The following is a 10,393-nucleotide window of genomic DNA, read 5'->3' as shown; positions in this document are numbered from 1 at the left end:
ACAATGTCATTTAAAAAAGAATAAAAAGCAAAAAAAAAAGCAACCTTCAGCCTCAGAAACAATTTACACTTATGACCCACTAGAAGTGTGTGGTAGTGGCTGTATCTGCATTATTTTTGCTGTGCTAGGGATGCCTTACTATCCCAAAATGTCAGTATTTGATATCCTGGGACTGAAACAATGACAGTAAATTATCTATCTGGTGCATTTACGAACAAATCCTCCTTTCTACCTTTAATTTTATAGCAAAATAGTTCTGAGTACGATGACATTTGTATTTTTATCATTTTTTTTAACATTCATTTCTACTACCTTGTAAAAAAGAAACAAGCCAGTAAATTACAGCAATATTCAAGGCTACATAGGAAATCTTATAATTATTTTATTTTATTATTTTTTTTTTTTTACCCAGAAACTTGCCTTTGGGTTTTTATCTCTTGTGGGTTAAGCGTAGGTGAAGTACAACTGTAGCTCTGCGGACAGATCTGAAACATCCCTCTTCAGGAAATAGGTCAGCATTAATCCCAGATCGTTACAACTGTTTTTGGCAGGCGAGCACAAATTGAGGTCAGAAAATTCTTGTGGCCACTGTATTTGAAAGACATTAACAGCGTTGTTTGACCTTGTCCTGTAGTTTGTGCTGCTGTCAGCTCATGGAATCAGCACGTTTTCTTTTTAAATGTTGTTTTTCAGGTGAGAAGCTGCTTTTGCTGCAACAGCTTCTCAAAAACAACTCATTGGCAGGTGGGCTGGTTTTGCATTGGCTCGAGTGCAGCTGTTGATTTGGATTTTACTTTTCAGAAATAATGCTAAGCTATCATTAAAATCAATTATGCGTGATGAAGGGTTTTTTTTTTCAAGCGGATTTTATTTTTATTCCACTTTTCTCTTGACCTTAAGGTTGGAGAGGCGCTTAAACCTCAGCCCGCCTCGGGCTCTGGAATTCAAAGTGTAATTTAAAACGTGACCAGGAAAAACAGAGCTGAGAACTGTGGAGATAAATAGTAGAGAAAAAAGAAATAATAAAAACTGGGATGAGGCTGAGTAACAAGCATTAGGTCTACCTCCCGTGTCTGGCATCTCCTGGGAACTCTTGCAGAGCAACAGATGGTAAACTCTGAATGACTCAGCCTCCAGCTCGTTCATCCACGGTCCTCTACTGTCACCTGCTGGCCGCACGCAGGAAGGATAACAATCAAAACCAAAGAGGAAAGTTGCCTTAACAGACTTCATTTGCCATCATGTGAGACGTTTAATGAAAACTACTATTACAAGGCATTCCTCCACCCTCAAACGGCTTCAGGAATGACTTAATGAATCAATTCAGTTCAATTACTGAAGTTTAGACACCCATTGTGAGTGATGATGAAGAGATCTACACACAGCCTCAGGCTCTAATGATAAACACATGTGAATCTTCCCACTATCTGGGCCAATTATAGACAGCAGACTCCAAACAATCTATCACGGCCGTGTAGAAAAATCACCCCCTTGATACAAAAGGAGGATGAAAAATGGCGTGGAATGTGAAGAGGTGAGAGCAGATGGATTATGAACTATAAATGTATAACAAATGAACCGAGCAGGGGGCTCAGGACTGCCAGACCCGCTCAATCAATCACTGCTCTAACAAGACAGTGGGCAGCGTGTCGTCGTTTGGAAGAGAAAGGCTCGCAGGCGGCAAATTCCACGCTCAGAGGAGAGTAGCAAACACAAACACTACGTGTAGTGTATAAAAAAGAGATGTAAGGGTGAGAACACCGCAGAAGTTGTCTCTCTGTGGGCTGTTTGTTGTGTGGCGTTGTGAGGTTATAACCTCGTTAGGAGCCAGACCTAAGACGTGTTTTATTTTTCCTGTCTCGTATCTCTCTTCATTGTTTTGTCTGTCTCCTCTGTCCTCTTTGTAGCTGTCCAAGTGGAATGTCAGTGATCAATGATGGTGCGTGTCCACGACTTTGGTCCAGACTGAAATTTGACTGAAACTTTGTTTCTACTGTTTTTATGTTTTTTTTGTTTTTTTGCATTATTGTCTATTCTCTATTTTTCTATTTATGCTGTTTTAACCGAGGGTACATGCCTTAATCTTTATTTATATTTTTAGTACTATGTGTATTGTTATGCACCAACATGCCAAGCAATTTCCTTGTGTGTGAAAACCTTTCTTTGTTTATAACTAACTGGCGGTATTACATCACTGTGATGAATCTTGTGTCTGTTGCAGCTCTCATGATCCAACTCTCCATTGTCCATTCAGGCGGCTTGTTATTGCTGCCACAAAACGTCAAATATCATAAGATTTACAACATTTAAGCAGGCTGCAGTTTTTAATGTTGAAAATAAAACTTAACTGTTCATGATCACTGTTTTATAACTGGTTTAAATGTGGAAATTAGGGTAGATCATCAGAATTTTGTATGATTTTTGACGTGCTTGACCTGAGCAATTACTTGACTTGCTTGATTCTCACCACAGTAACTTGGGACTTGATGGATGGTGACTTGCACATATGACTAACTCCTACCTCTAAAATGAACATAAATAACATATACATATTTTTACAACTTTGTTCTGTTCATCTTCATTTCAGCTGTGAAAATATATGCCAAATGCACAATTTATCTGCTGTTAATTGGTCGCTCTGCTTTATACATTTTTATTTATTTATGTATTTCAGCCTTTATTTAACCAGGTTGAGATCAATGATCTCTTTTACAAGAGTGATCTGGCCAAGATGGTAGCAACATACATACAGTAAAAATAACTGACAAACAAACAAAAAGAGTAACAACAATTAAAACTTGCTCATATAAAACACTTGCGCACAGACAGACGGATTTTTAGAGCTTTAAACTCGTCCAGAATTACTAGGTTTTGAAGTTGGAGTAAAATTAACATAAAAAATTAACATTAAAAAATGTCAGTCTCACAGGGGACGAGTGTTTTTTGTCAAGTTAACATAAAGTAATTTTCACAGTCCTAATCATTTGTGTGGGTGAACTGATGTTTAGTGCCAGCAGCAGACATTTTTGGTTCTGAGTGAAAGTCTTCATAACTTTTGAATTGATTTCCATGAAATCAGGTCCAGGCATTCAGGTGTCCTCACAGAATGAACTGTACTACTTTGGTTCTCCCCTGACGGTTCCTCCAGCTCAGTTCCTCAGGTCAAATGTATCCACTGCTTCAGTTTGACTTCGTCCTTAATAGTCTGTTTAGTGCTGCTGTGGGGAATAGAGGGATTGGAGGGCAGATGGGAGCGGCAGGATGTGGAATAAAAGGAAAGTCCGAGGGCATCTGGTGGACAGGTAGGTAATTACAACGAACAGGTGTGGAGAAGGAGGCGTTTAGCTGGAGGGAGGCACAGAGAAGCAGACGTGACACATTCAAAGGAAAACTATATTTTTAAAAGTTTTTGTGCAAAGCTGCATTTTCTGATAAGGTAGGTTCAGACTGAAAGCAATTTTATAAAAGGCACAATTGCTCACAGAGTCAACACAAATACTCGACCCAAATTGGCCATGAGCTGCATGAATTAAGGCAAAGACATGGCCAAATGAGTTGAAAATGTTTCACTTGAAGGGAAAACAAATTTCTACTCATTCAGCTGACTCCACTTCATAAATATACACTATAAAACTAAATACGTTAGCAGTACTCAAAAAAAAATTGTGCTACATGTACTCTATTACAAATTATGATGAGGAATGATCACAAATGAAATCAAATTTACTCATTAAGCCAATTCAAATATTTTGAGATTATAGTAACGTGCCCCTCTATTTGCAATACGTTAACATTACTGAATAATTTTAAGAAAAGTGTATGTTTTATGTTGAGTAATTTCAATTTATTAGTTTATTTATTTATTTATTTACTATCACTTTAATAGTTTTATGGTCTAACTCGACAATTCAGTACGACAACCTTTTCACGTTTTCAGCAAGAAAAAAAAAGAATAGCTTGACATTTCAATAATGTAATAAAAATAATGGTATGATGAATTAAAAGGATGAGATTGTCATGGAATATTGATGTCTAGCACAGAACCATGTCCTGTACTTAAGACAGTGGCTCAAATGCCATGCGGAACAATGAATTTAGTTACAAAAGAATAGGGCAATACTTCCCCCTGGAACCTGAATAAGGTTTTATTTTCTGTCTTTACCTTCCCTCACCTCTCGCTCTCTGAACACACCTCTCATCTAATCCTCTTTGCTCCTGCTGATAGACTTTCTTTTCTGCTTTTTTACTCAGTGTCCAAACACAGACAATGTCTTTTAGCCACTCAGTTTGGCCGTCGTCCTCCCGCATGTACCGCCACTCTGCCTCCTCATCATCCCCATAAAGATGACCTCATCGTCCAGCCAGGGCCCCCTGCCTCCCATCAGCACCACACAGACAGAGCTCAGGGGCCCCGGCGACTAGCAGGGGGTGAAGTGCCACATGCAGCCATGTCCAAAAAACACAATGTGAGTGCAGGCTGTGCTGTCAGAGTCCAGCGACTCACAATGAGCCAACAGCGTGTACGCTTGCCACGGTGAAGCCATGGGAGAGGGATGTCCCGTTGTCAGGGCCCGGAGACTTTCTTTAGGGCCAGAGGGAACAGAGGGAGGAGGACGAAGAGTAATGGCGATTTCAAGGACACCGCACCCCTCCTCGCCCCACCCTGCACCCAACTGTCCTCTCAAAGAGTCACAGAGGTGTGGAGGAGTGAACAATGAGCCTGTAAGCACAAGCACACACACAGACATAGAAACATTTTCTTTATTTTCTTTCTTTTTTGAAGCATGAATCCAGTACTTATGTTATTCACTTTTAAATTGGAAAATCTCAGAGAAGTGTTTTTTTGTTCCTGAACATGGAACAGCCATCTGGGACACCAAAAGTCATTAAAACCCAAACTATTACCTTTTTTATGAATTAACAGCTTTCTAAAGCCTGGCGACGCAATACAGAAACTGAATAGTTGACCTTTAAAAGATGATCAACTGTGCATGTACAGTATGTACTGTATCTGTCATGGCAAATGACAAATACATACTTCTCTATATGAAGCGAATATACGATGAATATTTTAGTGTCACTTCAATTTTTCCCAAAAGTTCTGTACTTGAAATGCAAACGCAGGATGAACAGAAGCAGTAAAACCTAATTTTAGCTTCAGTACCTCTAACCACTGTCTTTGCCTTATAAAACGGAAAGACTAAATTATTAAGAAGCCTGTTCCCTTTTTTCATTAAAGATTAGTTTTGATAACTTCAACCTTTAAAAAAAGTAGCATTAGAAGGCCAGTGTGTAGGATTTCCTCCTCCCGTCCGAGCGTGTAGAACAACCCACGATGGCTGCAAAACTGGTGAAACACATGAAGGGCCATATCTTATACATAGAAGGATATAAGAGAAAACTTTAAGTTACGTGCAGGTGATGAAAGCAAGTAAACATCTGTGTCAGCCCAGGACTACAAAACCATCTTATCAGTTCTTAAAGCCCACTTGAAAACATCAAACTTTCTCGTGTTTTTAGTGTCACTGTTTGTTATTTGTTCAAAAATAAAAACAGAATAATTTCCAGTAATTTTAACTCCCTCCCATTCAGAGTGAGAAGGTAACAGTGGGAACAGTGCCGTAACTTTAATGACATTATAACTGAATAGATTTGCAAAGTGAGAAGAGCAATTTCCAGTGTCCCTGATGACAGAATTACCATAGACCAGGGCCATTAAATTTCAATAGCTAGTGGTACAAAAAGGAAAATCCATGGGGGTTTATGCACCGCACAAAATACTTTGTAAGTTAAGGTCTGCAACTAGCTCTTACATTCAAACATTCAAATATGTATTCAGGAAAACTGTCAGAAAACTAGTTTGATTTGTAGTGCCACTTCACATTCTTTCATCAAATCAATGCATTTGTTGCACTTTTCACTTCTGGCAAAGTAAATTTATACTTGATTTGCTCTGGATTTGGTGATTTTCAAAGTCAACTTTGCATCTCTTTAGTGTTGAGAGAGACATTTTGAACCTTGTTGCTGGCTAAGCTAATGTGAGTTCCTCTGTGGCCTGCCAGCCCCAAGTGCAATGTGAGGTGTGACTAAGCGAATGGTAGGTGCAAAGCGAGTGTAATCCGCAGCACATATGTGCTTTGAAAAGACGTAACCAATACCATATTGGTTCAGATCATATAGTCTATGGTTCAGATGTCAAAATAGCTCATATGTACCTTAGTTTTATTCATTATATGACACACATGCCAGCCTGATTTGCAGGCAGCCAGTTGCAGGCCATAGAAAAATTCAAAAGGGCCGTATATGGTCGTTAGTTGAATAGACAACGTTACATGACTCATATTTGGAACACTTCTATGGCTTGGATCAGAACAAAAATATCATGGTTGAATTAAACTAAAACCCAACAGACCGAAAGATGAACAAATTCTTCAAAAAAACATCTGGTTCAGTGTAAAAAATCGGAGGTACAAGCCTGTGTGCATAAAAACTTTGTAGGAAAAGCTGATCTCAACTCCCAAGGTGAATTTTGACCAGATATGTCGAATCATTTAATATGAAGCAAAGATTACCTGCGTTAATTTTAGACGAACCCGGAGATGCTAATATACTGACATATTTACAGGTTTTTCGGATTCATCCTTGCAGCGCTCTCAGACGCTTCAGCAGTCTGTTTCAGCCAAATCAAGTGATTATTTTTCCAAAAGCATAAACATATGACTATTGAAGATAGAAATATGTGAGCCTGTGCTTTAACTTAGATCCCACTCAAATTTTTTTCATTCCTCACTAACAATGCTAATGTTATCTCTTCTCCTTCTATCTTTTTAAAAGATATTCAGTCATTAACATCTAAGTGACAATAAACCTATTAGAGTCTTTGTGTTAGGAAAGGAAAGGATGGGCGTCCCTGTAGCTCAGTTGGAGAAGCATACGCCCCATGTGCTGAAGATGGTTTGATTCCAACCTGTGTCCCTCTGCTGCGTGTCATCCCCTCTCTCTTACCTCTTTCCTGTCTTCACATGAATAAAGGCATGAAAAGCCCAAAATATAAACTTAAAAGAAAATGATGCACTTAAATTCAGACTGTCAAGGTCAGTACCCATACGGACAAAAACTGTGCACTGGCGACAGATCGAGCTAAAGCTAACTTGCACTTGAGCATTTGCAGACTTGCCTGGACATATGCACACGTCTACACGTGCACACGCGTCCCCCCCTCCCTCACAGCTTCCTCCTGGCTCAGCTTTTATGAGGAGAGCAGTGTGAAACTGACACAGCCATTATCTCTCTTGTAGCAGCCCCACCTCCTCCCCTCGTCCACCCTCCTACCCCGCCCTCCCCCCTGCCCATCTCTCACACAACAGGGACAGGAATTTCCTATCACAGTGAAAGGACTGCGGCCGCTTTGTCAAAGATTCTGGTTTAAGGTCACTGGTCGGGTTGTAGTCATGCAAATACCAGCATGGGTTCATAGCAGAACTGGTCTCGGATCGCTGGTTAGGCATGCTGTTCTGGGAGGCTTTGTGAATGTGACCTCCAGAGTCGACTAATTCTCTTGCTATTTTGCCAGTTTTTTTTTTTTTTTCTGTTGCTGTTCTTATTTTTAGATTTGTTATAATAAGATCTTGGATTTTCTGTCTCCATTAACCACAATACCTCATCCTCCCTCCATTCACTTTGGAGCCAAAGCTGACAATGACCTCCTATAGGTGAAAGAGCCATTATTTTTGGTTATGTGAAATGGAGCCCCGGGTTTCATTATTTTTATGTTCAGCTACTTATATTTTTGTCTGGGGTCAACCATGTATCTTCCTTAGACAATTGCAACCAAGTGGAAACCTTCCCGCCTGCGGTCGTGTCACCTCCCAAGGCTCCAGTGTTATAACTCAGAGAGCCTCCGCAGAGGGCCTTGCTTTGCTGCATCACCTTCATTAACCACCGTGCTGGAAGCTTCTCTGTCATCCCTGGTTCGATGGCTCGCCTCTCAACTCCGGCTTAGCTTCCCAAAGTTTATTTTTCCACTTATCTGTTGTGAGGACGGAGGGAGGCAGAGACGGCAGGAGAAAAAGGGGAGATACTAGGGGCTCGGCCTGGGTTTTTTAATCTGTTATTCTCCTGTATTGGCACGGGCGTCTCCAGCGTGGGGATTAAGAATCCAGACAGAGTGATGGAGCTCGGCGCTGACCCCGAGGGCGGCTAAGGACTGGAGGAGGAGAGGGGAGAAACAAAATAAATCATCTCTGTGGAATGAAAGGCAGAAATATGGAAATACAAAAGGAGGGTGGAGGAGTGTGTGTGTGTGTATGAGTATGCTTGGTTAAGTATACTACAGAAATGGTAGTGCACTGTAGTTGTGTTGGACCGACAGCTTTGTGGGGACCCAAATGCTACACCTCACAAGTTTAAAGGGCTGTTTGAGGGTTAAAACTCAGCTTTAGTGTTAGAGTTAAAATTAGGTTTAGTTTAGGGTTAGGCTAAAGATTAGGATAGGACTCTTAATTGTGATGGGTAGGGTTTGGGTAAGGGACTAGGGTTGGGTTTTAGTGGTATGGTCACACTCATGGAAGTAAAGGGGCTATAAAAGTTCCACTTGGAACTCTTTCAGAAGGTTCTACCTGGTACCTAACATAAAAGGTTATGCCTAGAACCATCTGTGAAAGGTTTAACCACGGACCCCTAATGAAAGAGAGCCCTCCACAGAAGAACTAACCTAAGGGTTCTATATATTCCAAGGGTGTTATCTAGAACCCACTCAGGTGGTTCTACCAAGAATCCTTTTATATTGCAAGGATTATCTGTAGAACCCACCCAGGAGCTTCTACCAAGAATCATTTTATTTTCCAAGGGTTTTATCTAGAACCTACCAAGGGGCTTCGCTCAAGAAACCTTTCGTATTCCAGTGGTTTTCATCTAGAACCCACAAAGGGAACCTATTATATTATGGCACAAAGAATGCTTGATGGAAAAGTTCTTCAAGGATTTTAACTATCCTTTTTTCCCCTTTTTATCCTTTTTAACTCTCCGCTTTCATCAAAAAGGGTTCCAACTGATGCCTTATTCTTACAAAAAAAAAAAACCTTGATGAACCCGTTCTTCAAAAAAAAAAAAAAAAGGTTGGTTTAGGGTAGAACCTCAGACCTTTAAGAAGAACCCATTGGAATCCTTATTTCTAAAAGTTCATAATTAGGTTAGGGTTAGGCACTTTTTTGTTATGAGTAGGGTTGGGGTAAGGGGCTAGGGGCACAAAAATAGTAAAACATGGAGGTGTGTGTGTCTGTGGGTGTGTGTGTGTGTGTGCCTATGTGTGTGAGACAGACATAGAAAAGTTATAGAGAGCAGAGCAAGTGAGGTGCTGGCAGTGGTAATGGTCTCGTTGAGGTGGGGAGCAGTCTAAATCGTGAAACATGACCCTAGAGGTTACCTCACAGAGTTGTACCATACAGCACTGCGCCGATAACCAGCCGAGGGTTGGCGTGTAGGAGTACCACTGTGCTTTCACACCTCATTTCCACATGGATGAATGCATCAGATGAATAAACAAGTTCAAGGTTTCGGGGATTCAGAGGAGATGCCACACTCTCCAGCATGTGGCTTACTGTGGTTTACACAGCAGCAGAGAGGGAGTGGTGTCCCCGTGGTTTTTAATTGGTCTTGGATGCATTTTCTGATGACCCATTCAGAAGAAGGTCAAGTTTGCGCATGTTGCTTCAAGTGTAATTTATTGTTGGAGCATGTGAAGGCAGACTTCATCTCCCCTTGACCTGTAATGAGCTGAAGCATCAACAAACTCTCTGAAATAAGCAGATTAGACGTTCTAGTTTCTATTAAACTGTCTCACCCTTAAAGGGACAGTTAATTACAAAAGCATATATATTTTTCTTCTGGCCTGCAGTGCTAATTATCCATCTAGATTTTTTTTTTTTTTGGTGTGAGTTGAAGAGTTTTGGAGATATTGGCCAGAGAGATGTTTAGGCTTGTAGTGCATTTGAAAAATTCATAACCAGTGTGTCTTTCCAAAGATCATGATCCAGTATGTCAAAATCATCCACAGACCTTATTGTGAGCAGTTTCGTGCAAAAACTACTCTCTTTCTGCTGTAGAATCAACCAGAACTACTTTAGAATCTGGTGGAACTACTTTCTTTTCTTTTAGAAAGAAAGTAGGAAAGTGGGATTCTGTAGTTTGCTTGGAGGATGCGTTCCACAAATGTGCTTTAGATTGGCATCTACATGATCGGCACAGGTATAATTTTGTTCTGCCTAGTCCCACCCTATTGTTCAGTGATTGACTACTACTACTATGCTGTGATTGGCTGTGTCAATGAATGGATCAAACATACTCAGAAGTCAGGAGATGTCCTGTGTGAAGCTAAATATCCCTGTCAACTTAT

The sequence above is a fragment of the Lutjanus erythropterus genome, chromosome 8, assembly GCF_056507025.1.
Source record: "Lutjanus erythropterus isolate fLutEry1 chromosome 8, fLutEry1.hap2, whole genome shotgun sequence".
In the NCBI taxonomy this organism is placed as follows: Eukaryota; Metazoa; Chordata; class Actinopteri; order Lutjaniformes; family Lutjanidae; genus Lutjanus; species Lutjanus erythropterus.
Note: the sequence above shows the minus strand (reverse complement) of the source record.